This window comes from Salmo salar, chromosome 01, assembly GCF_965601325.2.
Source record: "Salmo salar chromosome 01, fSalSal1, whole genome shotgun sequence".
Lineage (NCBI taxonomy): Eukaryota > Metazoa > Chordata > Actinopteri > Salmoniformes > Salmonidae > Salmo > Salmo salar.
The window spans coordinates 20,363,590-20,391,462 of record NC_138291.1 but is presented as its reverse complement, the minus strand read 5'-3'; the positions used below and the strand labels follow the sequence as shown (position 1 = coordinate 20,391,462).

At 42.1% G+C, this 27,873-nt stretch overlaps 1 pseudogene; it reads left to right on the top strand.

Annotated features, from left to right (window-relative positions):
- The first annotated feature begins 1,145 nt into the window (after positions 1-1,145).
- Positions 1,146-4,922, top strand: LOC106570763 (glutamyl-tRNA(Gln) amidotransferase subunit A, mitochondrial-like; annotated as a pseudogene).
- Positions 4,923-27,873: the final 22,951 nt, after the last annotated feature.

Sequence of the window (27,873 nt, the reverse complement as noted above, 5' to 3'; positions counted from 1 at the left end):
GGGAACTCACTGCCGGATTGGTTGATGTTTAGGAGGTCTCTCTTCATGGCCATGGTGGCAGCCCCATACCCACCTGAGAGGGCAGAAACAACACAGAAATTAGGCAAAACGCAATCAGAAAAAGTAGACTTTGAGACAAGTGAATTCAGATACGAACAGAGGCCACAAGATGACGAGATCAGTGAAACTAGCTGGGAAGATCATCACTGATTAGACTGAGAGGTAACCATAAGAAACAGCAGGCCCCCACCTCTTCAAAGAGCACATCTAGGCCTAAGTGTGAGGTTTAGCCTAACATTCACAGTTTCAATTTAACACCCAAACCAAATGTGCCATAGCAGTCAACTTTCCCTTTGTGTCAGAAGAGTTCTCCTCGTCTCCAGGGGTGATCTATTATGCCCACTCAGATCTCTCTCTCACACACAGACCAAATTTGAATAGTAAAACAACAGATGCTTAGTCAGCTCTGAAAGAGGGCAGTTTCCTCTTCACAAAAAGGCTATTGTGAAGATGTCACACAACTGTCTTCATATAAGCTATCTATAAAAGATCTGATAGTCTATCTTCTTTAAGAACTCTGAGAAGGTCATAGGAAAACCACTGGCTTGAAATGAAGAGTTAGCCTATAAAAATAAGGTCACTTCAAGGGAATCTATCGGGTGAGTGGTGAAGCAGAAGAGTCATTGTCTGTTCTATTGAGTTTTGATGTTGAGTCTCTGGCCGACAATGTGTTGTTAGGTTATTTCAGTTATCCTGTATGAGCTTATGTGCTGAATACATTACCTTGTTACAGGTGTCAAGCTTATGGGCATGTGGCAGCAGTGTGTAGGAGGGAGGTTCCTAGGTATGCAGAAGGGCAAGAGACAAAGGAATGTGTAACATTGGGGAAAGTAGTGGTATGTGTTAATTGTAAGGGTGCCCATGGGGCTAGGGATCAGAAATGTCCAGTGTGAGAGAGGCAGGTTGAGGTTACCAGGGTTAGAGTAGAGCGGAGGAGGCATTGAAGAAAGTTGAGGAAGATGGGTCAAGGGGGAAGGATCCTGAGAGTATTCGTGTGAGTAGTAGATCTGTATCAGTACAGAGAGATAGATAGACCAATAAATGATATATGCTTCAGTAAGATTGGCTTTTTAGCGTTCATAGCAATGGTTATCAACTGTACTGCAGGTATGGAACGCAAGTTGCAGATAGAGGTTGTGGTGGCAGCTGCAGAAAAGTATTTGGGTGTAAGAGATTTGACGCGAGGTTGTGTTACAGGTTGTGTTGAGTGGTGGTGTCCTGTCCTGTCCTTTCAGGCTGTTGGCCTGAGGTAGGACTAGACAGATTTAAATAGTGGAGTAGGGTGGTTGGTTCTATCCTCACTCTGGTAGCCTATGGACAAGCATTAAGAATAAGCTACGTGGTGAGTTGATGCCTATTTGTCAGTGTTGTTTGTTGGCAACATTATATTTTACAATGTTTTTGGAACAGATTCCTGTTGGAACTTTAGACAAATTAGACCCACCCTTTCAGCAGTCCACTCAGTCATGTTGATTCAGCTAGCATACTGGTAATAATAACAAATGGAAATAATTATACAGTACCATTCAACATTATTTGATTGGTCTCCTTGGCTCTAAAAAATGCCTGAAAATGATCAAGAAATCCCACAATCTCAATGCTTACATCACCTTGACAGAGGAGCTGGCATTGAAACAGGCAGAGGAGGCCGAGAGCAGGCTCCTCAAAAGCGTCTGTCCGTCCGTCCGTCCGTCCGTCCGTGCAAACAGGCCTAAAAATGGATTCATTCCTCCTCTTTTTATCTGGATGGATTTATTATTATAGTATCTGTTTTGTAGAATACACTCCTCCATACAATGCCACAGTGGTTCAAAAGCTCCTCGACTAGGGTGCTGTTCTCATTGGAAAAACTAACCTGGATGAGTTTGCTATGGGCTAAGGCTCTCAAACTCCCTTTAGGAAATACATGCATTTGCAGAATTACCAAAGTATTATCATATGTGTAAACTACCCTAACCTGCATTCATGACTGAAAGTGAGTGTATAGTACAGAGGCAGTGTATTGTACCCTCGCTCCATTATTTTCCAGTGCAGGCAGTACTGACAGTGCTTTTGGACCTGTCCGGAACACCTGGAGCTATGCCGCCCCTTACAGAGAGCAGACTGGGGCTGACCCAGACTCTGACTGGGTCATCACTGGAGGCAGCTCTGGAGGAAGTGCTGCAGCTGTGGCCTCTCTCACCAGCTTCCTGTGAGTCTGCAGACACAGGGCTGAGTTCAAATTTCCCATACTGTTGCAAAATGCTGCATAATAGGAACATACTCAACCACTGTGACTAACAATACTACTTCCTGAGCATTGACTAATACCGTAGTTAATGTATCTATGAAGCATTCTACTTTACTTTTAGTTCGAAGTGGAGCAAAGAGACTCAACAACACCTTTATTGAACTCTGTGAAACACTAAAGGTATGTTATCTCCTGGTTCTGGCCCCTGACAGCTCTTTGTGGTCGGATACAGGTGGCTCCACCTGTAACCCTGTGTGGCATAGTGACCCCGAAGCCAACCTACGGCCTGGTGTCCAGACACGGCCTCATCCGCCTGGTCAACTCGATGGACGTCCCAGGCATCATGACTCGGAGTGTTCATGACTCAGCCACCGTCCTGGGTCTGGCATGTTATATGGCCATCCCATGAGGCCTGTATTTTTTCCTGACCAGGTAAAAAGTATTACTCTGAAATGTTAATTTTATGGCATGTAAAACTGCAGTGTGGGGTTTCTTGACCTGGGGTGCGGGTTGTTGTGTCACAGGTATTCTCCAAGGCCATGATGTCAGACTCTACTACCATAACCCATAGCCCCTCCACACTGACAGACCTACCGGGTGACTTTGATGTCAGGAACATCTATGTGGGCATTCCCAAGGTGAGATCACCCTATCCTCCCAGTAGGATCAGGCATCTCAGTTCATCCCAGTGGTTTAACATTAACATGGAGATTGTTGGTAAAACGTTGAACATCTCATCTATCTGTCAGACTGTTTGTCTGTCTGGCTATGCTGTTGTTTCATTGTTGATCTATGATGTGAATTAATAGTGTTCATTTAATGCAAGACAAAGACAGAAGTCCATTGCTATGAAAGCCAAATAAAGTCAAATTGACCATGAATGGATTCTAAATATTATGCTGCTATTATAACTAGCAGAGCCCATGATGGCGACCTTTGTTTATTTTAATTGTTGCTGTATGTGTACTTCATATTTGTTCACATTTACAAAGGATTTTGTTATTGTAAAGCAAGATTGATATGGAATTATTTGTGAATTGTTCTCCACAGGACACCGTTGTGGCCATGTACGCCACCAGCGATTTAACAATGTCGTACAAGGAAGAATCCTCTCAGGGAACTACTTCCTGCTCAGACAGTAAGACACAGCAAACACATTTTTCAGTATAAACCAAGACTTTTCTACTACTGTAAGATCGATGGTCGTGTTGGGGATGGAAGCATGAACTTGAATATTTGGACAAAAGTTAAGACAGACCCTCATGGTTGCCTCCCTTCTAATAGGAATTATGAGCACTACTTTGTGATGGCCCAGCAGGTGCGTTGTCTGATAGCAGAGGACTTCAAGCGAGTGTTCATCTCGGGTGTTGACGTGCTGCTCACGCCCACCACACTGAGTGACGCAATGCGCAACACGGACTTCATGCAGGAAGACAACCCCACACGTAGTGCCCAGGAGGACATCTTCACACAGCCCGTCAACATGGCAGGTACTGAGGACACACACAGATACTCCATCCATACTTCAATGGAAATAATATTTAACTCTCCCTTTTCAAAGGAATTGGGTTGGAATTCCTATTTCGGTCAACCCTTTGATTACAAATCCAGATAAAGGTCTATCTGAAACAGATAATCTCCAACAGGGAAGCCGATAACTTTGCGGGCAGTTAAAGTTTAACCCATCTTTTATCCCCCCCACAGTCTGGCCTTCAAACAACCTTACCCTGCCAACCGCTCTCACTCTCGACTTTCTCACATTTATCCCTCCAACTCTCTCATTTTCTGCCCCAGGACTCCTTGCTGTTTCTGTGCCAACAGAACAGTGCCAACAGCGTTATCGAGCATACCTATTAGCCTGCAGCTAATAGGCCCCGCCCTCCAGGACAGGAAGCTGCTGACAGTAGCCCAGTGGATAAAGCAGAAGGTGGGCTTTACCCCTATCCATTAACATGGAGATGACGGACAGGGGGAGCGAGGTGCGGAGGTCCATAAGCGAGAGCAGACCTCAGTTGTATGAGGTGAAACTAATGAATACAGAGCTACTCAGATGAGTGACATCATGGTCATGTAAAGGACATACTCAAAGATGTATGGCCTTTTCTGGATTTGTTCTGAAGTTACTGACTTCCATTGAAGACACTTTATGACTTGCTGTTTGTCTGGCGGTTCCAAATATGAATTTGAATGAATGACTTAAAAAGATTAGGTCATGTCGTATCCAGAAGACAAGTATTGTGAACCTGGGTGTTGAACATCAGTGGTAAGCACTGGCGTAGCATGCATCTCCCGCAAGGCAGGGGGGGCCCATGAGCTTTGGGGCCCTCAACCCTCCTCAAAAAAGTATTATTAATATTTGTTTTTGTCGAGCCCCCCAGAAAGCATATGAACACATCATAAGCCATGAAAGAAATGTTTAGAATTACAGGAAATTACCTTTAAAACTGCAAAATGTTCCCTCAGCCTCATGGCAAAATGTGTAAAATAGCAGGAAATTAGCTCATAGATTCTTGAAAGTCGGGTCAATCCTTTTCCGGCGGGGAAACGTATTTATTTTTTTACATTTTGTAGCATTATTTGAGCTTAAAATGTAAATTTTAGAGGAATTTTATAAGTGAAAAGATTTGTTTTTGGAATTTTTCAAAAATGCTTTCAATATGATTTATTTCCATGTCGGCTCTATGCATAGATTACGATTTCAAACTATCCAAAAACGTGTAAAAGAAAGATTTCAACAAACAATATTTGAATCACCATGGTCACAACAGTTTTCCATCTAAACCGCATGCGGCGTGGACGACCTCCTGGACTGTTGCGCAGAAGAAATGCCAGGCCTCGCAGCGACACGAGATTAAACTTCACTGAGTTCGCCCCATTAGATTGCACCATTTAATGTGATCGAATAAACATATCTGCCCCTTTTCAATGGAACAAAACAAATCTAACTTTGCAAGAGTCTGTGATTTTGTTGGAGGCAGAGCCAGAGTGCATCGGAATAGAATTCTATTGACAGGTAGCCCGTGAGCGGTCTTTCAATCACCCATAAGTGAATGTGCTGTTCAGGTCAGCGAGCATAGCATGTGCACGTTTGTTGATATTCTTTGTTAGTTAGCGAGCTATTATCCCAGTTTTAAATATTGGTCAGCAACAGGGATTTACTGCCTCCTAGCACAAAACGTGTAGGCTCCATTTCAAGCTGTCTTTGAAAAGCTAGTTGGGTATAAAGCTTGTTTGTCTTCATTAAAGGGGCAGTGTTGTATTTTGAGAGAGGCTTGAATAAGAAAAATTACATTTTTGTCAACTAGGTAAAAAACTCTTGACAAATATCTGACAACATCAACTCCGTCAGAGTGCTGATAGAATGGTTGTTTTTATTGGGGTTTTTCAAATAAAGCATTTTACATACAGATGTTTGTATTGAACTTTTATTTTTAGAGGCAAAAATATGTCTGTTTTGAGTATCTGTCAACTCTGTCTGTGGCTTGTCAACTCTGTCACTGAGTCAATATTCAGGAAAAAAATATTTGAATCACTGTTCTGCACCATATGCTTAAATTATTGAGGTATTTGCTGTGCTAAACCTAAGGGATAATGTTTGCTTTATAAATGTTTTGTGTTCTAAATGTAGAAAAACATGCCAAAATGCTAACTAAATTAGCCCTGGAGCATTATATAGTGCTATAAAACAAAAATAAGTTTGGAGATTTGTGCTACATATTTGAATAATCTAATGTTAAAATTAAACAAGCCAAAGCCTTTTAAACAGTTGTTGGTCAATAATTGTTAAATGCCTTTTATGGTGTCTGACGGAGTTTACATAAATCCAGTTAGTTGCAATTTATGAAAAAACCTAAATTAGGTTGTTTATCGTGTGATAGCTGATACTTAGGTCTCTCAAAATATATATTTCAAATTTTTTTCATATTAATGTTAAATTGAGATTGTCCTATCTTTCACGAATCCCTGAGCTCTAAAATGGCAACATTTTCTCTCCGCCTCATGGCAAAATGTGTAAAAGAGCATGAGATTAGCTATAATACTGCACATTTTTCGCTCTGCCCCATAAAAAATGGGGGGCTTGATCAGACCTTGCGGGGTGGAGAAAATCTCACATCCCATTAGTCTATAACATTGGACATGCAGCCTCCTCTGAGCTGAGGGAAATCCATTCATTACATACAGTAATACAACTGCTATATTTCAGGTGTAACGTGACCATGAAATGCGGAAGTTGGCCTTGGCTAAGAGATGTTGTTTGTCCAAATAAACCTGCTCCCATGTCTGAAGATAAACACAAGTAGTTTCATTTGTACAGAGAGAACCCTTTCATGAGTTGCAACCTGTTTAACTCAGTTTTTTTGTGCAAAATAAAAAATTTCTGGTTGTTAGGGCTGCGTTAATTCAATTCTGGCATCAGAACAAAATTTAACACTAGGCTACTGAATATATTTTCAGCTGTTTATTAATAGAATTAGTCAAGCAGAATAAATGGTAAATGCAATCTTCGTATATACGGGTTCACTGTAACACCTCGCATGGCAAACAGAGAACTGAAATGACATAAGTTCTTCCTTAAATACTTCTTGACAGACGTAGGCCCCTCTCCCTGAGGGCCTGTCATAGTAGAGGCTTGGGTGTGGTTTAGACTTACTCCAGCCTATCGTTGGCGTGCAGGCTGGTCCCAGCCTCTAGACGCATCTTTGTTGCCAAGCATAGTTGTCTTCTAGCTTATCTTCATGTGTGTACCCGAGTCAGACACCCAAAGACAGTGCCTGTTCTTGTGCTACAGTTAGGACAGTTTCTGCTTTTGTGCTACAGCTATCTTCCATTCTACCAGCCCCTCCCGTACACCTGTCCTTGAGCGGCCCCACAACCAGGCATTGTGTGTGTGTCACGAGCCTACTCAGCCTACACTCCTACTAGCCAGCAATCCTCCAGTTAGTCATGTCTATTATATGTCGCTCAATCTATGTTAATACAATATAAACCTCTTATGTTTAGCATTAGTATTCATAAGTTATGCACCACAACTAATTTTATTATATAGGTTTAAATAGTTGCATTATATTGGTTATGCAAACAATTATTTGGTTAAACCCTAACATGGTTAATAGTGGGGGCCTTGGAAAAAAACATAAAATGGGCAGGTGTGTTAGAAATGCCGGAGCTGATTTTTGGTCCTAACTTTCCATACACAGTTCAGCTAGGTAAACTTTCCAAGGCAATATTAATCTGATATACTAATGTCTACCTCATTTGACCTGATAAGATTAGCGTAACAAATGTTTCAGAAGACGTTTTTGTAACTTTGAGAAGGGTTGTTCATGTGTGCAATTCCAAACACTGCACAGGAGCCGGTTGTGAGAAGATTTGTTTGCCTTAAGCTAGGTTACCATACCCTGAGGCATGGTCGAGTAACAGGGCACAACATAAACACGGAGTCTGATATAGAGATTCTGTCTAATTTTAACCCACGTATAGGGGGGCTAATTTCATCCCCGTAAAGTTTACGTTTAGGATTAGGTGTAGGATAATCTGGGCACGTATTCACAACCACAACCCAAACTGTAGTAGCCTACATATCACATGAACAGTAATTTTCATTGCAGTTACAGAGCTGTAGTGAAAACTCACTAGCGACATGAATGCAGTATCTTTGCACTGAAGAACACACACACACACACACACACACACACACACACACAGGTACACACACACATACACTGACACAGCGGATAACTCAGAGCCCTGCCTTTCCTCTTGTTACCTTTGACATTCTCTCTGTCAGACATGTGGATCTGTGTTGTATCCCCCTCTCCCCTCTTTCTTCCGTACCCCTTCCTCCACCCCCCTGTGCTCTTTCCAGCACTCCCCATTTAGTCCTGACCCCATCACCACTCATTATGCAAATGTCACCCGCGCTCTGCCGCAGTGACGGACGGGAGAGAGATGGACATGTTAATAAAATCTTTGTTCTGTAACAGTAGATACTGTGTTTTGGCTTGTTTCCACACTATATTGATTTATCATCAAGATCATGTGCAAATGAACTACCTACATTTAACGTTATAGTCATCTGCCCATGTGATTTGCATACTATGGCATACAGTATATGGCACAAAACTGCTTTCACTTTATAGCCTGCAACAAAAGCAAGTCTTGAATTCTCACATGTCATGTAGATGATCAGTCTTGTAAATTCCAAAAGGTGGGAGGATTTTAAGGAAAAGAGCAGAACGGACTCACATAATCCGATAAATTGGTGAAAAGTCTGCCAGCGAGACACATCATTGGGGTCGTGGGAGAGATAAAAACAAACAAGGGGCCTCCTACAACAACTGCTATGACTGAGCAGTCTCCACTCTGAGTGCAATTGTCCAAAGACTAGAGTGGGTGTCCATGCACTCAACACAGAATTCCAAACAGTTTGATCTCAACAATGCTTCCTATCCACATGGTGGACATGTGACATGCATTCAAATTTCTCTTATGTGGTATTTTGATTGACAGATGCCCACAGTGTGTGGTCAGTCACGCCACCACTCATGGTTCACAGCCCCCATGTTAGACAATCGAATCCTGTTCACTCTCACACATGCTAGTTGCTTGACTGTTAACGTTATAGTCATTTACCACACACCACAATAAAAATATATATACATTACCAGGAAACATTCTTGACAGTTGAGCATTCCTGATTGCATGGGAAAATGAGAAACTTGATCATCTCAGTGTTCTCGGAGGTGGATGCCAGCACCTGCTTTTACAGCAAGAAGAAAGAAAGCGATGAAAACCAATGACCACGTGAGCCCATATTAACACATATTTCTGTCTGCACGGACAGAGTTGGGGACTTTGCACTGCAAAAATAACCCATGAACAGGATGTTTTCTTCCTGCTCATTTAAGTGGAAAGCAGGTGATGATAATAACCAAATTTGAGAAGTGTGTTTAGGCCCTGTCAGAACTGGGGATTGTGTGTGTGTGCGTGTGTGTGTATGTATCTGCGTGTGTCTAAGCCCTGTTAGAGCTGGGGACTGTGTGTGTGTGCGTGCGTGCGCTGGGCACCGTCCAGGTGATGGGATGTTGAATGTGGTTGTCCTATCCTCACTCCAAAGATAAACAGTCAGGCCTATCTCTAAAGAAAACAACTGACATAAAGTCAGTTGTATTTTTAAGCCATGTAAATGCAGCCTACAAACCAACACTGTGTGCTATTATAGTGGTGGTGATGAAACGATAGAGAAACCTACTGTTTGTGACGAGAGCTGCCATCCACCATCAGCCACTTAAACGTCAACACCATCTCATTTCCAAACCTCCATGGACTGGGCAGTGGCGGTAAGCTCTCCTCCCTTCCGCCACAGTTGACAGCCCTGCCATGCAATGGAGGCCAGCAGCATGATAGTCTGTAGCACATTGCAAAATGTCACAGGGAAATGGCAAAGGCGCAGGCTGGGTTATCTTTCTGCAAACAGCCAATAGCTGTACAGAGATTTGATCTCTCCACTGTCCTGAGGAATTTGCTGTATATCTGCATTACTATCGTATGGTTAGGGCTGGTCTGGTTTCCCATGTAGAAATGGATTCTGATTGTGTCTGAGAATGGGAACAGGACGTGGGGAGAAGCTTAGTTTGGATGCTATCCCTTCCATTGGTTTCAATACAGATTTGGAAGACAAAGCCACACACACACACACACACACCCTTATAAAACTGTGCCTTATGGTCATGCTACACATAAAATGTCCATATCATATTCCAATAACATTCTCCTATCTCCTTCCACCCTCATGCTGAGTTACATTAGGCCCACTGTAGCACTCTGGTGTCAGATAGATGGATTACAGAAAGGGCTAGTGCGTATGTCTGGTGTCATTAGATCACAATGGTGACAAGAAGGTTGTCGATGACAATCTGGCTTAGGTACAGATGATTGGATGATTGCCCTGTCATTACTAGCAGGGAACCCAATCAAAAGTGGAGGACTTGATTAGAACCCTGGTGCACTTTGTGTCCTGAGTGTTAAATAGAATCACCACTGTGTTAAGAAGAAGAAGAACAGGAAATCTCACATGCATGACATAGCCCACATGTTCTTAACAAAGTATGTGGACACCCCTTCAAATTAATGGAATCGGCTATTTCAGCCACACCTGTGTATAAAATCGAGCACACAACCATGCAATTTCCATAGACAAACATTTGCAGTAGAATGGCCTTACTGAAGAGCTCAGTGACTTTCAATGTGGCATCATCATAGGATACCACCTTTCTAACAAGTCAGTTCATCAAATTTCTGCCTTGCTAGAGCTGACCCGGTCAACTGTAAATGCTGTTTTCGTGAAGTGGAAACGTCTAGGAGCAACAATGGCTCAACTGTGAAGTGGTAGGTCATACAAGCTCACAGAACAGGACCGCCGAGTGCTGAAGCGCGTAGCACATAAAAATTGTCTGTCCTCGGTAGCAGCACTCTGGAAGCAATGTCAGCACAATAACTGTTTGTCTGGAGCTTCATGAAATTGATTGCCATGGCCAAGCAGCCGCACACAAGCTTAAGATCACCATGCACAATGCCAAGCGTCGACTGGAGTGGTGTAAAGCTCACCAGCATTGGACTCTGGAGTGATGAATCACGCTTCACCATCTCACAGTCCAATGGATGAATCTGGGCTTGGCGGATGCCAGGAGAACGCTACCTGCCCCAATGCACAGTGCCAACTGTAAAGTTTAGTGGAGGAAAAATTATGTTCTGGGGCTGTTTTTCATGGTTCAGGCTAGGCCCCTTAGTTCTAGTGAAATGAAATCTCAACACTACAGAATACAATGACATTCTAGACGATTCTGTGCTTCCAACTTTGTGGCAACAGTTTGGGGAAAGCCCTTTCCTGTTTCAGCATGACAATGCCCCTGTGCACAAAGCGAGGTTCATACAGAAATGGTGGAAGAACTTGACTGGCCTGCACAGAGCCCTGAACTCAACTCCATCGAACATCTTTGGGATGAATTGGAATGCCGACTGCCAGCAAGGCCTAATCACTCAACATCAGGGCCCGACCTCACGAATGCTGTTGTGGCTGAATTGAAGCAATTCCCTGCAGCAATGTTCCAATCTAGTGGAAAGCCTTCCCATAAGAGTGTACAGCAAAGGGGGGACCAACTCCATATTAATGCACATTATTTTGAAATGAGATGTTCAACAAGCAGCTGTCCACATACTTTTGGTAATGTAGTGTACCTCTCTCAGTCAGAGACTGTGAGGAGGTTCCATGTATATCACCAAGGTGTCTCAGGTATGCTGACTATAGTCAATACCCACTCAGCTATAACAAGCCTCTATTGTTTTGGGGCTTCCTTTGGATATTCACCTTGGATCTCTCTCTCTCCAACTCTCTCTCCATCTCCCTCTGTCTCCCTTCATCTTTCTCTCTCTCTCTCTCTCCTCTGCTGTCCATCCCTCCCTCCCTCTCTTTCCAGCAGCAGGTGGTCTCTAGAAGGATTGATTTCAGTTTCGGCTGTCTCTCTGTTTAATGAGTAAACACTTGCTGAACACAGGGAGAAGATAAGGCACAGATCTCATTCAGACTACTAGAGACATACTGTGTATCGTTCTGTTTTTGTATTGTTTTGTTCTTGAGAAGGGAATATCCACACCCCTATTTCATGTACATTTAGTAGTCAAATTACCTCTCCCTTTTGCCTGACTGTTGTTGTAAGTCACTGTCCTTCATGTTATTTGCCTGAACAATCAGTAATCAGTTAACTTTTCATAATGATGTCTCCGTAGAAGCTGTACTGAATGAGAACAGGAGAACATCAGGGGAAAACTGCTGATATATTGGCTCTGACCAGTCACCGTTACAGAGCAACTCATTGACATTGTGCCTAAAGTATGTGTTTAAAAGATCTAGAGTGATTTTAGCCTGATTGAATAGTGACATAATGTCAGTGTAATCCTTCTCCAAGGATACGGTTTGTGATTTTTGGAAGGTCCTTGAAATTCAATAGTCTTTATGCTGGGTTATGTATGATTTACAAAGCAAGCCCACTGTTTTCTATGTCTAGTTTATTGTTTTGACCTTCAATTGGAGGCAGCTGTTCCTCGTTGCCTCTAATTGAAGGTCCTATTTAGTAGGGGTGTTTTTCATGTTTTTTTTGTGGGTAGTTGTTTCTTGTTTAGCTGTGTGCCTGACAAGACTGTTTTCGTCGTTCTTTTTGTTCAGTGTTCATTTTATTTAATAAAGAGAAAATGAGCATTCATGTACCCGCTGCATTTTGGTCCAATCCTTTTTAACCTTTATTTAACTAGGCAAGTCAGTTAATGTGCTTAATTTTAAGAAGTTATTTGGCCACTTTACTAGTGATACAAACAGTAACAAAACATATCAACCTATGGGCTAGGCTTCATAAGGTGTTTGACTACGATTTGAGAAAGTGGCTAAAAAAAGGCATGCACTGTTTCTTGCCAAACTGCACATCATTCACAAGTGATAATACATCATTCACAAGTGATAATACATCATTCACAAGTGATAGGCTAATATTGTCACCCATCAGACAATTTTGTATTTATTGTTGTCTTTACAAATACTAATTGATATATGTGTGAAATTAGTTTTGATTTAGACTGGACCATTATCATGAACCTGTCTCGGGACAGGGGCATGGGGGGAATGTTTTTAATCTATTAACATAAATTGTGAATAGAGGATGCTTTTCTTGTGGTTCATTTTCATGCCAGCCAGTTAGGCTTTTGACTGCCGTCATGACTCGTGACTGCCGGTGTGCCAGTAATACCGTCACTATAACAGCCCTAGGCACCGTAGCAACAAAGACAAAATCATCACAGGATGTGCATGACAAACACATACAGTACTGCAGCTTTTTGATGACGCTGGTGATTTCTGGAATGCGGATTTCTGGCTCAAGGACCCTGTATCGGGTTCTCATCAAGTGGTGAGAGTACATAGTGTCCCTCAGACCATATGCCCTCACCTGCCCTCTACCCACTCTGATAACATACCTCCCAACCCCCTCCACCCTTCCTCTCCCCCTTCCCCTTCCCCTCCACTTTTTCTCTCTCTTTCATTCACTTGCTTTTAATCCCCAACCTTTACTCTTTCCCCACTCTCCACCTTCCAACCACAAACCCCCACACCACCACTCAGGTTTCTCTATAGGTTTCAGGTGTGTGTGTGTGGGGGTGGGGGTGGGGGTGGGGGGGTGGGGGGTGTCTGCGGGTTAAGGAGAGTGGAACACACACTGGATTAAAGGGGTCATGCAATGGTGACTATAGTGAAAGAGTGGCCAAACCCTCTCTCCACGTCTCCTGAATGAGTCTACCTCTGAAAAATAAGATGGGAGCCTTGGAGGGACAATGGGGCTTTTGTTATGCAATCAGGGAGGGATGAAGTTCCCACAGTGATGAAAACTGGGGGTGAGAATGCATGGTGTGTGTGTGTCTATTTGTAAATGGGGTAGTTGTTTCTGTATTTGGGGGTGCAGGTCAGGTCTAAAAGGGACCTTGTTCTGTCCAGAGGGGAAAACCAGGGACGTAGTGACTGAGGGAAACACGGGTCTCCTCACATCCAATTATTAATCGGCCTATGTAAATTATTGAGGTCTTTTTATTTCTCCTGTCACCAAGAGCAACAGGAAAACACTAACATGTGAGCCCCACTTGCTGGCTGTGCATCTTACAGTGAGCTCTCCCAGTGACTATAACTCGAGCATCTAAATGTGATTGAGGGTAAGAGCAGATTACTGACACAAAATCCAGATCAGACCTCATCTCCTCTCAAAGTTTTGCAGACAGAGGATTTGAAGAACAAAAAAAAAGAAGCCTCTTTTTGGAGCGTGTTGATTAATACATGGCTTATAAACTCAACAAAAAAAGAAACGTCCCTTTTTCAGGACCATGTCTTTCAAATATAATTTGTAAAAATCCAAATTACTTCACAGATCTTCATTGTAAAGGGTTTAAACACTGTTTCCCATGCTTGTTCAATGAACCATAAACAAATAATGAACATGCACCTGTGGAACGGTCGTTAAGACACTAACAGCTTACAGACGGTAGGCAATTAAGGTCACAGTTATGAAAACTTAGGACACTAAAGAGGCCTTTCTACTGACTCTGAAAAACACCAAAAGAAAGATGCCCAGGGTCCCTGCTCATCTGCGTGAACATGCCTTAGGCATGCTGCAAGGAGACACGAGGACTGCAGATGTGGCCAGGGCAATAAATTGCAATGCCCATACTGTGAGATGCCTAAGAGCGCTACAAGGAGACAGGACGGCCAGCTGATAGTCCTCGCAGTGGCAGACCACGTGTAACAACACCTGCACAGGATCGGTACATCCGAACATCACACCAGTGGGACAGGTACAGGATAGCAACAACACCAGGAATGCACAAATCCCTCCATCAGTGCTCAGACTGTCCGCAATAGGCTGAGAGAGGCTGGACTGAGGGCTTTCAGGCCTGTTGTAGGCAGGACCTCACCAGACATCACCGGTAACAACGTTGCCTATGGGCACAAACCCACCATCGCTGGACCAGACAGGACTGGCAAATAGTGCCCTTCACTGACAAGTCATGGTTTTGTCTCATCAAGTGTGATGGTCGGATTCGCGTTTATCGTCAAAGGAATGAGCATTACAGCAAGGCCTGTACTCTGGAGCGGGATCGATTTGGAGGTGGACGGACCGTCACGGTCTGGGGCGGTGTGTCACAACATCATCGGACTGAGCTTGTTGTCATTGCAGGCAATCTCAACGCTGTGCGTTACAGGGAAGACATCCTCGTCCCTCATGTGGTACCCTTCCTGCAGGCTCATCCTGACATGACCCTCCAGCATGACAATGCCACCAGCCATACTGCTCGTTCTGTGTGTGATTTCCTGCAAGACAGGAATGTCAGTGTTCTGCCGTGGCCAGCGAAGAGCCCGGATCTCAATCCCATTGAGCACGTCTGGAACCTGTTGGATCGGCGGGTGAGAGTTAGGGCCATTCCAACCAGAAATGTCCGGGAACTTGCAGGTGCCTTGGTGGAAGAGTGGGGTAACATCTCACAGCAAGAACTGGCAAATATGGTGCAGTCCATGAGGAGGAGATGCACTGCAGTACTTATTGCAGCTGGTGGCCACACCAGATACTGACTATTACTTTTGATTTTGACCCCCTATTTGTTCAGGGACACATTATTCCATTTCTTTTAGTCACATGTCTGTGGAACTTGTTCAGTTTATGTCTCAGTTGTTGAATCTTATGTTCATACAAATATTTACACATGTTAAGTTTGCTATAAATAAACGCAGTTGACAGTGAGAGGACGTTTCTTTTTTTGCTGAGTTTATATTGGGCACCGGGTTAAACAAATATTATTATCCACTGAGACCTGAATTCTAACTTCAAGCCAATGTGTAACATTCACATTGACATCATTCATATTTACTGTGTCTTATGAACTATGATAAATCATATAATTGTATGTTGGAAAAAAGCTTTGGAGTACTTTCATTGAAATGATGGGCAGAAATGCTACTTCAACTTCATCTTTCAAGGCTCCTTCATCACAAAACCTTTCGATATGACCAATTATTTGAATGACTATTTCATTGGCAAAGTGAGCAAACTCAAACATGAAATGCCAACAACAAACTGTGAGCCATCATTCATGCATAAAATACCTAATAATTAAAGAAAAACATTGTAATTATTGTAACTACTTTGAGGAAATGTGTACTTACTATGCCTGTGATATGTGGTTTCCCCACCTAGCTATCTTAAGATGAATGCACTAACTGTAAGTCTCTCTGGATAAAAATGACAAAAATGTCAAATGTACAGTAAATGTAAAATTAGTCCTTTTTAAAAGATATACGATCTTCTCTTCTCTCTACTGAGGAAGCTGGCTTGCTGGGAGCCCAAATATCTCTCCATGAAGTCAAAAGGTCATTGGATAACGTGAATAAATGAAAATCACCTGGTTGTGACAGTATTTCTTCTGAGGTACTGTATATTTAACATTTTTAGGTCCACTGTTACTTAAAATGATCAACTTTCACAAAGATTAATTTGAAAGGGATGTAAATATAGCACTAATTTTGCGTTTATTTTTAAAAAAGGATGCCACCCAGTGCTCTCACTTTGATAAACACAGATATTAAACTATTTTCTAAACTTCTGTCCTTCCGTCTCAAAGCATGCATACCCAAATTGGTACACACGAACCAAAGCGAGTTTGTTAAAAAACGATTATCCTCAGATAACCTCCGTCATCTATTACATATCTTACATGCGTCATCAGAAACCAAAGCTCCTTGGGCAGTTCTGTCTCTCGACACAGAAAAAGCTTTTGATAGACTAGAATGGTCATATCTTTGTTCGGTTTTGGAACATATGGGGCGGGGCTACAATTTCATGAATATGATTCAAATACTATATGCCAATCCCTCAGCCGCAATAACAGGTAATGCCTGCTCTGTTTCGTTCAGAATTATTAGAATTATCAACAGCGAGAATGAATGGTGCTAGTCAAGGAACAATTGAGGCCTGGACAAATATACTTGTCCCTGTAAAGAGTAATCTCAGCTAAAGCCCAACACATACAAAAAACAATATACACTTTGTGTACAAAACAATAAGAGCACCTGCTCTCTCCATGACATAGACTGACCAGGTGAATCCAGGTGAAAGCTATGATCTCTTATTCATGTAACTTGTTAAATCCACTTCAACCAGTGTAGATGAATGTTACGAGACAGGTTAAACAATTATTTGTAAGCCTTGAGACAATTGAGAATGGATTGTGTACGTGTGCCATTCAGAGGGTGAATGGGCAAGACAAAAGATTTAAGTGACTTTGAACAGGGTATGTTAGTAGGCAATGCTGTTGGGTTTTTCACGCTCAACAGTTTCCTGTGTATATCAAGAATGGTCCACCACCCAAAGGACATCCATGGTGGGTGACCATGGGTGACTGAAGAGCAACCCTAGTTGCTAGAGGTGGTTGGAAAGGGGTGGGAAACATGATTTTCGGGAGGGCTGTGGGTTGGATGGAGACATGTTAGCTGGGTGGGGTTGGGGGATGGGATGGGAGGTTGGGACCCACTTTTTTTTTTTTACAATAGAATAGGTCAACTTTTCTACTATGGGGGATAGTAGATTAACATAGGCTAGTGATTTTTCTGTTTGTTACTCATCTTGTTGGCTGAGGAAAAGTAAATGTGGACAGTTATTCTAACATCTTCAAAGTGCACATCATAATTAGGTAAGAAGGGCCTCCACAAGTCTGGTTCATCCTTGGGCGCAATTTCCAAATCCCTGAAGTTACCATGTTCATCTGTACAAACAATTGTACACCGGTATAAACACCATGGGACCACGCAGCAGCCATACTGCTCAGGAAGGAGACGCAGTCTGTCTCCTAGAGATGAACGTACTTTGGTGCGAAAAGTACAAATCAATCCCAGAACAACAGCAAAGGACCTTGTGAAGATACTGGAGGAAACAGGTAAATTCACCCAACTTATTGTGGGAAGCTTGTGGAAGGCTACCCGAAACATTTAACCCAAGTTAAACAATTTAAAGGCAATGCTACCAATTACTAATTGAGTGTATGTAAACTTCTGACCCACTGGGAATGTGATGAAAGAAATAAAAGCTGAAATAAATCGTTCTCTCTACTATTATTGACACTTTACGTTCTTAAAATAAAGTGGTGATCCTAACTGACCTAAGACAGGGATTTAATGTCAGGAATTGTGAAACTGAGTTTAAATGTATTTGGCTAAGGTGTATGTAAACGTTTGACTTTAACTGTGTATGTATGTAAATTGTAGTCTTTTTGTCTGTATTTTTATTTATTTTATGTGATAGGACCCCAGGAAGACTAGCTGTCACCACTGGCGTTGGGGATTCTAATAACCAGAAAATGATGCATGATTTATGCTTACGCAGACATACCCTCAGTAAAATGAAAAGGCATGTAGCATTCTATAGGAAGTGATTGATGCCTTTTTTTGTTAAACAATTTCACTGGGTCATGCATGGGAAATATGGTGGTTTGCTCCCTGATCCTATCAGTTGACCTTTCAGGATGGCCTACCTCCCCAACATGCCCACAAAAGCAAATCTGGTTCACACTGGTTCTAATGCTCCCTCCTAGCCTTTAAAATAATTAAAAGTTATCAGGCGTTTGGTTCAAGCCTCCAATTACTGTTTGTTTTCACACCACAGAGTGGTAAAGAAGTTATAATGTTGCGCCACTGAGGCACAGTAACACATGTTCAAGTGAGTGGAACTGAGCCCTGTACTATGAATTAGTTTGAGGATTTACTGAGGTAACTTTGGTCAACTCTGAGTTCAACTCAGGATAACCAGTCACACGAATGTGGCTCACCTTTAAGTCAGGTACATTTCTATGGCAATGACTCCTTCAGAACTAACCTACTCTGGGACAGGCTAACTTCATTGATCCATTGATTCAAGTGTCTGAGTTGCCAGTTGAGGACACATTAATTCAGATTATCTTCCTCTAACAAAGATATCATCCCCTTTACTTGAGGAAGATGACTGATTAAATATTTTATTAAACAAATGTTTTTTTGTGTTAAATAGTAATGTTAAAATACCTATCACATTACACATTTAGTAATGACGGATTGCATTTGAAAATTCACCAGAGTAAAACTTTTGTATGACCTAATACAATTATTTGATCAATAGGAGTGGGGGGGGGGGGAAAAGCATTGATAAAGCCAACTAGCTCTGTCTCACATCAGAATTAGACATTCATCCATGTTTCTCAAATGTCAAATTTCAAAGTTGTTGCAAATGTCAAATTTCGAAGAGTTTAAGGTTAAGTTATGGCATTAATTCAGAAATCTTAAGGTTAGGCATGAACTCTGAAGGGTTAGGGATAGGCTTAAAACAAAATGTTGTATTGCTGGAATCGAACATGAAACCTTTAGAATCAGAGGATCTGTCATCCCCGTCCACAACGCCTTAGCAAAACTGAAACCTACTTGAAGGTAAGTGCTCACTGTTGCCCTATTGACCTGTTTCTACATCATCACCCGATGTCCTCAGTCATCGAATAATGACTTGTATCACAGGTGAGCTGGCTGGATAAAGCATTGTAAAGCACACCAAAGAGGGCATTAATGATACACCTAATAAAAGGAAGACCGCACTTCTAACACCCTATTTCACACCATATCCTGCTGAATTTGCAAGATAACTTTTTGATTTTGGCACAAAAGAAAATGTGGCACTGACTCACCCATGGAATGATGGTTTGAGTAAGCGGTGGGTGCGTGATCAATATCCACCTTTGTAATACGGATATAGCCTGAGCAGGAATGTGAAGCTAACTTAAGCTAGCTTGCTTTATAAAAGCCTCAATAGATCTACTGTACCTTGCTTCATAGTATACCACTCAGGTCTGTGACGTGCATGGATAAGGGTAACATTTGTACACTTTGCAGACGCTCTTATCCAGAGCGACTTAAAGTAGTGAGTGCATACATTTTCATACTTCCTTTTTTTTATTTCGGTCTTGGTTACCACCAAGTTAGATTTTAAAGACTCATAATAACTTACAGGACCTTTATACATATCACCTGCCAGTTCATCTAGTCTGTGTTTTTTAGCCTCCAACACCACTGTGCTTAACACTTGTTTCACTTCACATGTTGACTTTCTAAAATGCTAAGGCCACAATCATGTAAGACCAAGAGGTATGAAGCTTTCCTGCTGTTCTTTTATAGATGTTTATAGAAACAGCCTACTTTACCTCAATGCTAACTACAACAGTAAACACCATGCAGGCAGTGGCATGCAGTCATGGATGCCAAGGGAAGCCAGGCTTCCCCCAAAAATTCACCAATAAAAAAAAAACGGATGTATAATTTATTTTTCGTCTCTGTGTTACATTTAGCCTGAAGGAATATTATGAATCTCACAGGAGGAGAAAGCATCCGAGCGAGCGAAACAGTGCCCCTGTCTCAGCCATCTGATGCTGTCTGGTCCAAACGAGTATGACATTGTTGCCGCCCGTAGCTTTGACGGCAAGCGAAGCCAGCGGAGAATCTGGGTTCCTTGACGAAAAAAGTAGCATATGAGAGCATATGTCATTGACAGAAAAATGTGAACTGTTGCATCTCGTGGTGTTGTTGTCCTCCGGTGGCTAGCCAGCCAGCTAGCTAAAATTGGCCCTTTCTTTAATTAGCCATGGATGTAGATAGGGATTTGGACTTGTGGTTTCACTTAATTCTCTGTACTGGCCAATGATTATAACGGCAACTCTGATCCAACTATTAATTCATACATTGTTGTGCCCCTGGCCTGAGAGAATGGAAGTTCAATATGTAGCTAGATGTAGAATGCTAATGTTAACTAGCTAACGTTTCCCATGAATGGAAGTTAGGCAATCGAGCAAGCATTTTAGCCAGTTAGCCTAGGACAACAAAAAATAAAAGCGTGTACTGTATGACAAAGTGATATATCATTTCGTCAACATGAAAGAGGGGAGGGTGGCATTGGCGTTTCTCTACAAGTAGGGTGAGTCAACATGTTTTTCTTCTTGCATGAACACGCACACACGCAAACAAAAATCAGAACCATGGACAGCTACATATTTAGCTTATGTTGACGACTAAATTGTTTTTGGTATCTTTTAGTTGTCACTGGCTTCCACAGTGATTTTACCAACAGACCGCTGCATGCAGGTAGGAGATGGGATACAAATGAAAACAAATGGATGTAAATCAATGCAAATTCCTTCCTCAGAAAATGACTGCCTGCAAAGCGCAGACTGTAGAAAATGGGAGCTATGAGGACATGCCTATGAACGTGATCTTGAGAGGGAACACTAATGCTTGATGATACTCACTTACCAGGCCCTGTTAGCAAGGCTCATGTAGAATTGTCAGGGTTTAATCTTGACACGTGATCTTTTTGTTTCTTGAGCAACACTACCGCACATCTGGCATGTAGCCTAGTGGTTAGACCGTTAGGCCAGTAACCGAAAGGTTGCTGGATCGAATCCCTGAGCTGGCAAGGTACAAATGTGTCGTTCTGCCCCTGAGCAAGGCAGTTAACCCACCGTTTCCTTTCATTTCCCATCCCTATGAACGGCAAAAATGTTCTGACTCTGAATTAAATAACTCAACCTTAAACACCTCATACAAAACACAATTCCCCTGGTGCACCATCAGCACTCGTCTTGTTGCCAACCAATACAGTACACAACCTTTACAGAGCTTCACTGTGATCCAAAGCAGGATTATTCGAAACTAAGGAGATGAACATGTTTAGTTGATGCATATAATCCTAGGTGTGGGTGGTTTAAGTGACTCATACGATGCTTTGCTTACAGGGAGCAGAGGGAGACAAAACTACTTGATTGAAACAAATCTTAAATTGCCACAGTAGCCTGTGTTACCACAATCAAAATCTTGTCATTTAAATGAACCATTGGAAAGAACTTCAGGCTCCGCTTCTAAATCTGAAGAAACAATAAGAATCTTGTCAAGTGATTTAGAATGTAGTTTACCCTTCCTTTGGACGAGAACCAAAAAGCGAGACCCAAAATCAAGGTAATGGAAGGATTCGAAGGATGTAGAATCCCACTTCTTTGATTTAGATCAAATATACAAAAGCAGGTTGGCATTTGTCATGAATCTTACACTGGAGGCAGCTCTGCAGTGGTTGATAACTGGCACAGCCAGAATCATAAAACCTAAATCTCATCTTAAATTAAGACCAAAAAGGTCATTTTTGTTTGCATACATTTTTACACTGTAGCCAATTCTGACTTTGCAGCCGAAAAATCGCTCAATTCTGCCTCCAGGGCAAGATTCATGACAAACAACCTGCTATACAAAATGCAGACAGCCAGTAAGCATGTTAAGAGTCATTAAAGTGGTGCCAAGTAGGCCACCAAATTAAATTGGTCACATGGTTTGAGATGGCTGAAAAATAGCTGCCCTTCAATGGCAAATGCTAAAATAAGGACATTAGGTGGACAGTCAAACCAGTTTTAACTCAAACCACTGGGAGGCCTAGATACAGTTCATTCGGAAAGTATTCAGACTCCTTGACTTTTTCAACATTTTGTTAAGTTACAGCCTTATTCTAAAAATGGTGGGGGTTCTCTCATCAATCTACACACAATACCCCGATAATGACAAAGCAAAAACAGGTTTTTAGAAATGTTTGCAAATGTATACAAAAATTAAATATCACATTTACATAAGTATTCAGACCCCTTACTCTGTACTTTGTTGAAGCACTTTTGACAGCGATTACAGCCTCACGTCTTCTTGGGTATGACGCTACAAGCTTAGCACACCTGCATTTGGGAAGTTTCTCCCATTCTTCTCCGCAGATCGTCTCAAGCTCTGTCAGGTTGGATGGAGAGCGTTGCTGCACAGCTATTTTCAGGTCTCTCCAGAGATGTTCGGTCGGATTCAAGTCCGGGCTCAGGCAGGGCCACTCAAGGACATTAAGAGACTTGTCCCGAAGCCACTCCTGCGTTGTCTTGGTTGTGTGCTTAGGGTCATTGAACTATTGAAGGTGAACCTTCGACCCAGTCTGAGGTCCTAAGCAGGTTTTCATCAAGGATCTCTCTGTACTTTGCTTCGTTCATCTTTCCCTCAATCCTGACTAGTCTCCCAGTCCGTGCTGCTGAAAAACATCCCCACAGCATGACGCTGCCACCACCATGCTTCACTATATGGATGGTGCCAGTGTTCCTCCAGACGTGACACTTAACATTCAATCTTGGTTTCATCAGACCACAGAATCTTGTTTCTCATGGTCTGTGTCTTTAGGTGCCTTTAGGCAAACTCCAAGAGGACTGTCATGTGCTGTTTACTGAGTGGCTTCTGTCTGGCCCCTATCATAAAAGGCCTGATTGGTGAAGCACTGCAGAGATGGTTGTCCTTTTGGAAGAATCTCCCATCTCCACAGAGGAATGCTGGAGCTGTCAGAGTGACCGTCGGGTTCTTGGTCACCTCCCTGACCAAGGCCCTTTTCCCCCAGGTTTCTCAGTTTGGCCGGGCGGCTAGCTCTAGGAAGAGTCTTGGTTCCAAACTATCATTTAATGGAGGCCACTGTGGGACTACAATGCTGCAGAAATGTTTTGGTAGCTTTGCCCAGATCTGTGCCTAGACACAATCCTTTCTCAAAGCTCTACAGACAATTCCTTTAACCTCATGGCTTGGTTTTTGCTCTGATATGCTGTCAACTGTGGGACCTTGTGTGCCTTTTCCAAATAATGTCCAATCAATTGAATATACCACAGGTGAACTCCAAGTTGTAGAAACAAATCAATGGAAACAGGATGCACCTGAGCACAATTTCAAATACTTCAAGGGATTTCTTTTGTTGCAGAAAAATGTCTAAACCTGTTTTCACTTTGTGGACAGTCAACCAAGTGTAGATTATCCTCAATGTATTTTATAAAGTCTAACTTTTTTAAGGGGTCTGAATACTTTCCAAATGCACTGCATGTAATCAATAGGGGCTTAAAAAAGGCCCAGGCAGTTAAATTGGATTACCGTGTTATGCCTTGCCACAGAAGTTGGAATAAGCGCCATTTGAAAAGGCAGCCCGTTGTGGTAGACAGCATGGATTCCCATGGTGAAGTCCCACTAAATTGGTTAGACTAATAAGTTCCAAACATTTGCCATTAAACAGAATTTTCCCCACCAGTTCTAGCAAAATTCTTGCCCTTTGCTAAGCAGCCAATAGTTTGACCATTTTTATAGAAAAATCTCTGTAAGGCACACAATTGTTAACCAGTAATTTGATTGAGAAAGACCTGCTGCATTGGACTTGTAAGACAGATGGAAAAGCCAATGAGTTGACATGCCAAGCTTTGGAATTGACAGGATAAGTCAGTTATATTAAATGTCACATTTTATTGTACAAGGACATTAAATCTCATGACAAGTACATTTCAAAGCTTTATTGAACCTGACATACGAGATCTAAAAGCATCACTGACTTACATAAGTCACATGTTTACAATATAAAATTCAATAAGTTCATCACAAGTGTAGGCTTCATCAAGCCTCTGACATAGTATCCATTGCAGTTGCAGGAGTAAAAATAGCACTGTTAAGGACATAAGTGCCACAGATCAGACAGGCTGTTATTTTCCACAACGCACCTCAAACATCAGTTATTCAGTTGATTACTCCAGGCACAGCCAAAATGTACACAAGTTAAACTGCTGTCTGAAATCAGGAACAGTGGGACCAAGTGAATGAAAGGAGTAGGGGTGTTTCAGATGTGCGTTTCTTGAAATCAAGTTACACCCATTGATGCTCACCACTGGTCTGTGGCCATGTAGTTAACGTTGGGGACAACACTATCTAAAGCTAACCCTTTACCTCATTCTCCTAACCTGGCACACCAAGTCACCTAACCAGCCACGTTAATTATCCTTACCTGCCATGTAAACAAATGTCGAGAAACCATCAGTCTCAACACCGGAACTGACAAATTCAGGGTGTTTCTTTATCAGGAAAAGCAGGCACCAATGTGCTTTTCCTGATATCTAGAAACTCCATGAATTGCGGTCTGCAATTACACCATAATTGAGTCAAAGAATAGAGTTTAATAGATCCTCATTATGGCCTGCCTCCATGGAGGCAACAGCCAGGTCACTGAAGAACCACTGCTAAATTAGACATCTTTCCAGGTAAGCAGGATGTCAGGAGATTACTTCGAAATTGGCCACTAGGGGCAATGGTGAGCACTATTACCATTAATTAGTCATGTGTTCAATCCCAGTGCTAGGCACTTTAAATGTCTTAACCCTATCCCAAACCTTAACCATTTGTGAATTAATGCCTAAACAACCGCAAAGGTATATGGACAAATGTCCCATTCTGCAGTGAGACAGCTTGTTGCCACGCCATGGGCTTGGGGCCAGTGAGCACAGAGTGTAGGCCTACGGTTTGAAGCAGCCAGGAGGTGCGAGCACAAACAAGAATCCCATCAATGAAAAAACAAGTGTTCTTGCCCGTGCCACCGAATCCCACAGCTTAGGTGCGCAAATGGCTACATTCCGAGAATTAATAATGTGCTCTTTGTAAAACATTTGCACATCTAGGCTGCAGATGTTAGTCTTGGCGTTTGTTCAGTGCAGATGAACACTCTAGAAGCAGCCCTGTAGGAGCGAGCCCACCACAGGGATGAGGAGTGTGAATGCACTGGACTGCAAGGACACACTGGCTCCTTGAGGAGTGGAGTGGTTCGTGGTGGAGATGTTCGTGGTAGTGACGTTCGTGGTAGTGACGTTCGTGGTAGTGACGTTCGTGGTAGTGACGTTGAACATCGTGGAATTCGTCAAGTCAGCTTTGGTCACATTCGTAGCAAGGGACTGTGTGGTAGCGTTTTGCGCATGGACCTAAAACGAGAGCAGAGGGGCACGTCACTGACTGGCATTGGCCAGATGTGAGAAACGTAAAAAGTTAAACTGAAACATTTGACGAATCGGGAAAACAATACATCTAATCACTGTCAAACTCATTTCAAAGAGCAAAAAAAAAATATTGTAAAGTTTAGATTTAGGCACACAGAAATGGGTGCGGCATAAGACAATCCTATGGAAATGTGTTTCTAACATGATGTACTTAACACCAATAACATTCGTAGTGTTAAGTGGCATCACCTTCTGGGAAATGCTAGTCTAGGTCTAAAGGGTGACGGACAACATCCTGCAGTTGAATTGCGCAGTGGAGAGAAAGTAGTCGCTCTTCAAGTAGGTTTATGTAATTTGAGTCACTTTATGTCAAGACTTTTGAAACGAGGAATTACGGTTTCACATGCCTCTGGACTCATTATGGCACACTAGGTCGCCAAACATTCTAAACGACGAACTGAAAACTACTAAGGCCAATTACCCGCGCCATCATTAGTTTGTCAATGAGAAAATACATGAAGTAAAGCTAACATTTTAGATTGAAACCGTAAAAAATAAAAAATAAGAGGAATAGCCATGTTGCACTTGTTGAAATGCCTTTACTTTCCAGAATGGGTAGGTAGGTAGCCTAATGAAATCAACTGGGTTCACTTAAAATCAAACATGGCAACGAGTTTGTTATTATAGAAGAACCGCTCTTACCTGTGATGAAAAAAGCATGGCAAGGAGAAGGAATCCAATGTAAACAGTCGTCATTTTGTTGGCTGTTTCTTTCTCTGTTCCAATTACGTACGGTGTGACTGCCTTGTCTATGGCTTTTCTCACTGCGAATGACTTGAGGTATCAATTCAGGGGATTTTATAACCCCCCCGATTGTGACGTCGGGTCAACAGTGCGAATCCCCAAAACCAACTGCCTATCCTGTCTCCCTGTCTCCATAGAGATAGATAGAGGACTCTAGTCCCCCAAGCGCTATTGAGGACTTTCACAATTTTTAAGTAGTCAACTGGGAGGGACATCCTATAGGTTACGGAAGGATCAGCCAATAAATTACACTCATCACTAGCCAGCTACCACCTGGTTACTCAACCCTGCACCTTAGAGGCTGCTGCCCTATATACATAGACATGGAATCACTGGTCACTTAATAATGGAACACTAGTCACTTTAATAATGTTTACATACTGCTTTGCTAATTTCATATGTATTTACTATATTCTATTCTACTGTATTTTAGTCAACGCCACTCCAACATTGCTCGTCCTAATATTTATATATTTCTTAACTCTATTGTTTTACTTTAGATTTGTGTGTGTTGTGAATTGTTAGATATTACTGCAATGTTGGAGCTAGGAACACAAGCATTTCACTACACCCACAATAACATCTGCTAAGTATGTGTATGTGACCAATAAAATTTGGTTTGATTTCATGAGCAAACATTACATAACTGCAAGTGGCAGGAAATCGCCAACCTTGGCTTTTTGTTCAAACAGCACACTCCTGGTGGCAGTACACACCCTTTATGTTTGCTTGCCAACTCAGAAGTAGTAGTTTAAGAACATTGACTACTTCAAAATGGAGATGGCCTCAATGGTGCTGCCTGTGCTTTCACATATGCCATAATGGGACAATGATGGGATGTCTATTTAACTTTATGAGTTTATTCCCGAAACCTCCCATAAACCGCACAAGTGGGAATCCACATGAACGCCCCTCCAACTTGTAATTACTAGTGGAAACTAGTCTATAATTCCCTGAGCTCCAATTTCTTCCACATGCTGACCTCTGATAGCATGTTCTTAGGAAATTACCTTGATAACTGCATTTTCGGCAGTTAAATGTAACTATAATTTGTTTGCGATTATGATAGCGGCAGCCTACTTTTAGTTTATGATTGACACATCTTATTGGCCATTAGCCAAATGAGTTCAAAGCATGTGAATGCATCCAACTGGTATCTACGACTTCACAACTGGTAATTACCACCTTCACACTTGATTATGAATGCAGCATTAGGTCTCTTCCTTTACATCTTAGGGTGTGACATCAGTAATACAAATAGCCTGCATTTTTTTATATAACGGTCAGTGAATATTATAACAGGTTTATAATTTGAAAAGCTTGATACCATTTATTAC